Consider the following 5,324-nt stretch of genomic DNA (forward strand, 5'->3'; position numbering starts at 1 on the left):
TTTACCTTTAAGTGCTGCACACCGAGGTCTATACTTACCTTGAGGCCTGCTATGAGGCCTTCGTACTCGACTTCATTATTAGTAGCATTAACTTCACAACTCACAGCCTAAGCTATTATGTCCGCTTATGGCGATTTTAGCACTAAACCTAACCCTGTGCCCCGTACATTGGATACTCCGTCTGTTGATCCATTCCTGGTTTGAGGTCTTATTGTCTAACTAGTTAACTTCTTTGACTAGGTCTGATTCTAGGTTAGGGCTGAAATCAGTCACAAAGTTTGCTAAGGCATGTGATTTGATTCACTAGTAGAATTAAGGCGATTGGAATCGGTTTTAATAAAAACCGATGGCAAATGTCATTTAAATTGACATTGGCATCGGTTATGACTAAGGAACCGATGCCAGTAGTGTATTTTGGATACCTGGCACCGGTTGTAAACTTAGAACCGATGCCAATCTCGCTTTATTACCATCGGTTACATATTTAGAACCAATGCCAATTTTGTGTAAATATGTAGAAAATAAATAGGCATCGGCTGTAAATTATAACCGATGTCAATTTTTTTTTTTTTTTTCTTTTTTTCTTTTTTTCTTTTTACGCCTTAGATAAAGTTACATAAGCTTCTTCTTTACTCAAGACGGTCAAACCTCCCTCAACCCTAACACACTCACACAGCCACACTCCCTTAATATGCTCACCAGTCGCCATCACGGCTCCCTTGCCCTCCACCTGCCATTGACGGTGGATATGACACCATCGTCACCGTCAACGCCCAATACCGTCCTTTGCGCACTACCCTCGACTCTGACCAACGACAACCACTCCAGATGCCATCCACGCAAGAAAGAGCCACTACGACGATGGCACTGCCACCACCATCCCTCCTGGCATCTGCATTTCCTCAACCGTTGACCTTTCTCTCCTATATATCGACGACCTCCTTCTTCTCTTCGTGTTTGCAAGGTATAACCTAAATTAATCGAATTATTCATAATACTCGAATCACACAATTGTTTGTCTTTGGCTGTTATATAATTTATAGTTTACATTTGTTTCTATTCGTTTACCGATGTTGAATTGAGTAGTTCAAAGATTAGGGTTTGTGAAAAATAGGGATTTGGATTATAATACGAATTAGGGTTAAATTTGGGCTGAATGCGTCTATACCGTGCTTACATTAAATGGATAATAGTATGTAATTTGATATTAATTTATGCATTCTTTGATTAGTGTGGAATGCATTTTGTATATTAGTGAATTGAGTAAAACATATAAAAGTCGTCGAATTTATATTCTGGTGCTATTCTAATTTTGTCCTATTTCTTAGCGGAACTTGTTTTACTTATCACCTTGATTATATAAGCGCAATGGAGGTATATAGTTTAATGGAGGGAGACAATAATAGACGTAAATGATCAGCATCAATTACATGAAATTCATGCTTTTCAGCCAATCTATGTAAGTAATCCTCATATGCTGTCTGACTCGGTCTCTTATTCTTGTTTCCAGCTCCTCAATAATCCGCTTAACAAACCTTTCAGGTCTATCAACCACCATATCCACTCTGCTCTTATTCCTTTATGAAGCCATACTAGGTATATGGCATCCATGACCACTGCCATCTAAACCCCTCTTTGGACTTTTGACCCTACCCTGTGTGCACACCACTCCAGCAGGTCACTGCCAGGATAACTGCACCATGTATCCTGGTTTAAAGGCTGTATAATCTTCTTACTGTATACACAAGCAAAGAAAAGATGGTTCTGAGTTTATGGTTATTTTTCTTCTTATAGTTGTTCCGATCTCTTAACTTTCACTACTACAAAAACCATGATAGACATCACTTAATGTACATCGAAGATTTGAAAAAACCGATGCATAAACAAAAGACATGGGAGATTTGAAAACAACTGATGCATATACAATTCAATATACATCAGTGTTTTCGAAAAACCGAGGTCTATTAATCATATTTTTAATAGACATCAGACATTACAAGAGCCGATGTCCATTTAAATTACAAATTTGATATAAAATCACCAAACGGTAAACTAGTTAACCCGCTGCTATCCAGATCTCTATCTCCAACCAATTTCACACAACCCTAAAATCACTTAACCCTTTGGCAATCAACGCCTACTGGACTTCCCCGCAGTCAACATGTCCGCCGTCGACGGTGTTGTTGTCAAGGTACCTTCTTCTATTTTTGAAACAATTGATTTTATTTTCTGCTTTATTTTAGCCCCCCTAAAATTGATGTGTTGATTTCAATTTATGTTGAAAAATGAGTTGGATGAGAGTATGAGGTAAAGAAGAGATTGAAGGAGATGAAGTAAGAAGTTGTTGCTCTTCATGGGATGCAAGCTAAAGTGAGAAAGAGTTAGGGCGATGTTCGAGGTTTGTTTTTGTAGCTTCGAATTCAACTAATTTCTTATATTGATGTTGTTAAATTCTGGTCTTTTCTTTGTTTTTTTCTTTAGGGTTTGTTCAAGGTTTGATTTCATTTTACTTTCTGCTTTTTTTGTAGCTTCATATAATATGTAACAATATCGTAGAATTCTCAATCAATTACACTTTTTGGGTTATTACTTATAATATATATGAACACATAATATATTTCACATTCCACAAAAAAAAAAAAAAAAAAAAAAAAAAAAAAAAAAACTCTAAGACTGCTCTACCCCTCATGTCTAAGATAACCACAGGAATAAGTAGCAAAATGCCAAACTTGACATGATTCACAACAGATAATCTATAGTATTGGGCTCTTAAGTATGTATTCCTCATTTTATAATAGGGTTAAAGCTACGACATTATCAAACAAGCCTCAGGGACGAAACACAAGTAATGTTATGCAAAAATAAATGAGGCGATATGGAAGACTTACTGGATGTTCAAGATTTGATTTCAATTTATTTATGCTTTCTTTGGATTTTTCTTATTTCATCTACTTTCATCTTTCTGTACCATCATCGAGGAGCAGCTATAATCACAGATATTGTGACGTTAGATGGGATAAAAACATTTACTGAGAAGAAACTTGGTGAGTTTATATTTAACTATCTCAGCATATGATCTATTTGATTAATCAACTTAAGTTATAGATAGTTTTCTCTACTAGAGAACTCTTATAAGAAACTCTTGTGGCCCCTGTTATTGTAGGAGGAAAGCATCACAGGTAGCAGTGTGGGTACAAGGACGTAAGCGATGAAGTTATTCGTTCGGTATGATTCTTTTTTACTTTGCATAGATGTGAGTTTATAATTTGCTTGAGTAAAATAACTGTATTCTGGTCGGTGTCATATTTTAGCTTCAGTTTCTCTCTGAACTGCTTCTATTAGGGGCACCTCAAACTGAAGTGACAACTCTTCATTTATTATCTCGCATTAATATGTAGCTTTAAACTCTTGTATTAACACTCTTAGCAAATTGATAATTTACTGATAGAATGCTCCATAGTTAAGCTATGACGAATGCTCCATTATGTTATGCTAGGAAATCCGAACATGAGGATGGCTCTTGGAGGGGTAAAGGTGACTTGGAAGGACAGTAGCAGCTAAGGTCAATAAATGTTTTTCTTTATCTTCTAGTCTTGCTAAAGATGCAATCTTTTGTAGTTTTACAAATGATGTTAGTATTTGAATATTATCCACATTCACTAATAGGTTGGTTTACCTATGGCATCGTTATATTAAAAGGGCTCTTTGTATCATGTACATGAATTTGAGATCGTAGTGCTGATAAAAGTTGATGTCTATCATGGCTTGCAGGTACGCATTTAATAAACTTTGAATTAACTTTTTTGTCATTTGATAATATATTTGTGTCTTATACCTCTCCAAGTTTGTGAACTGTATTGCAATCTCATTGTATAATTATTGGACAATCTACCATTATCATTTTTGTTTATTCCATTCATTTCAGGTTGAATAACTAACACTTGAAGAATTGATGGAGGTTTAGGGACTTTGAGTTGTATTGCAAAGATAGTCTATCATGTACATCGATTTACATGTTCAAGCAGATTTCTATGTAGAAAGGGATATAGTGAAGGGTTTGGATGTATGTGATGGTGAATTATTGCTAAATATTATTCGCTGGATAGTTGTATTGGATTCAGTTGTGGTGTTAGTAAATTTGATTTGCAGATATTTATCGAGTTTGGATTGTTCAATTTCTAAGGGATATGCTATCAATTTTTTTTGTACCTTTTATCCCAACAAATTACAACTTGTAGTATGTAATATATGCACGAAAAAAGTAAATTATAAAAGCAACGTTGGTTATGAAGGTACAGCTCAATCAAATACAACAAATCGACATCGGTTGGTTAAGGTACAACCGATGCTACAACCGATGCTAATTACAAATAGCTGATGCCAATATGTAAAAATTGGCATCGGTTCTACAACCGATGCCAATTAAAAATAGCCGATGCTAATATGTGTAAATTGGCATCGGTTATAAACCGATGCCAATTGAAAAAAAGTCATTTACATCGCATGGATTGGCATCGGTTGGAAACCGATGCCAATCACTGTTTATAACCAATAACAATTGCTTTAATTTATAACCGATGCCAATTGAAAAAAAGTCATTTACATCGCCTGGATTGGCATCGGTTGGAAACCGATGCCAATCACTGTTTATAACCAATACCAATTGCTTTAATTGTACTAGTGATTGTTGTCCTGGGTTCAAAGGTATTATCATAGGTACTAAGTTGGACAGACCATTTGTCCATCATGCCTGACAATTCAGGCTTCCTCGGTACAGGTTTAATAGGTAGGTTTATTCTGGCTATTATGGGATGACACTCAAAATAGGGATGCAACTTGGCGCATGACATAATTAAAGCTAAATGTATTTCTCAAGTAAACTATACCTCATTTCAGCATCTAGTAGACTTTTACTTACATAGTAGACATGATGTTGCTGACCTTCCTATTCTTTTCAGTACTGCACTTATTGTGTTGTCAGTTACGGAGATACTGATATAGGTTCCCCTTTTTTGGGCTTGGCCAGTAAAGGTGGAGACGAGAGATATAGCTTTAAATCCTAGAAAACTGCTTCATGTTCAGGTGTCCACTGAAACTGCCAATTCTTTCTGAGCAAGTTGTAAAATGATTTACACCTTTCAGTAGATTTGGATATAAATATTATTAGAGCAACAACCCTGCCTATCAATTTCCGGATGTCTTTTAACATATTTTGGTGACGGTAGCTCTATCATAGCTTTCATCTGCTCAGGACTGACCTCTATGCCTCTTTTTTTTATCACCATGTAGCCCAAAAAATTCCCTCGGAAACTCCGAAGTGGCAC

General features: G+C 36.0%; 1 long non-coding RNA gene across 4 annotated transcripts; it reads left to right on the forward strand.

Annotated features, from left to right (window-relative positions):
* Nucleotides 1-578: 578 nt before the first annotated feature.
* On the forward strand, nt 579-4,152 carry LOC141634353 (uncharacterized). 4 transcript variants are annotated; one of them, XR_012539076.1, is made up of 9 exons: nt 580-964; nt 1,329-1,459; nt 1,543-2,191; nt 2,291-2,398; nt 2,985-3,044; nt 3,164-3,225; nt 3,497-3,562; nt 3,667-3,771; nt 3,926-4,152. It is a non-coding gene; the product is annotated as an uncharacterized LOC141634353 (long non-coding RNA). The 4 variants fall into 4 exon arrangements; XR_012539074.1 differs by having other exon boundaries at nt 579-964; nt 1,543-2,398; nt 2,799-3,044; XR_012539073.1 differs by having other exon boundaries at nt 1,543-2,398.
* The last annotated feature ends 1,172 nt before the right edge of the window (nt 4,153-5,324 follow it).

The sequence above is a fragment of the Silene latifolia genome, chromosome Y, assembly GCF_048544455.1.
Source record: "Silene latifolia isolate original U9 population chromosome Y, ASM4854445v1, whole genome shotgun sequence".
Lineage (NCBI taxonomy): Eukaryota > Viridiplantae > Streptophyta > Magnoliopsida > Caryophyllales > Caryophyllaceae > Silene > Silene latifolia.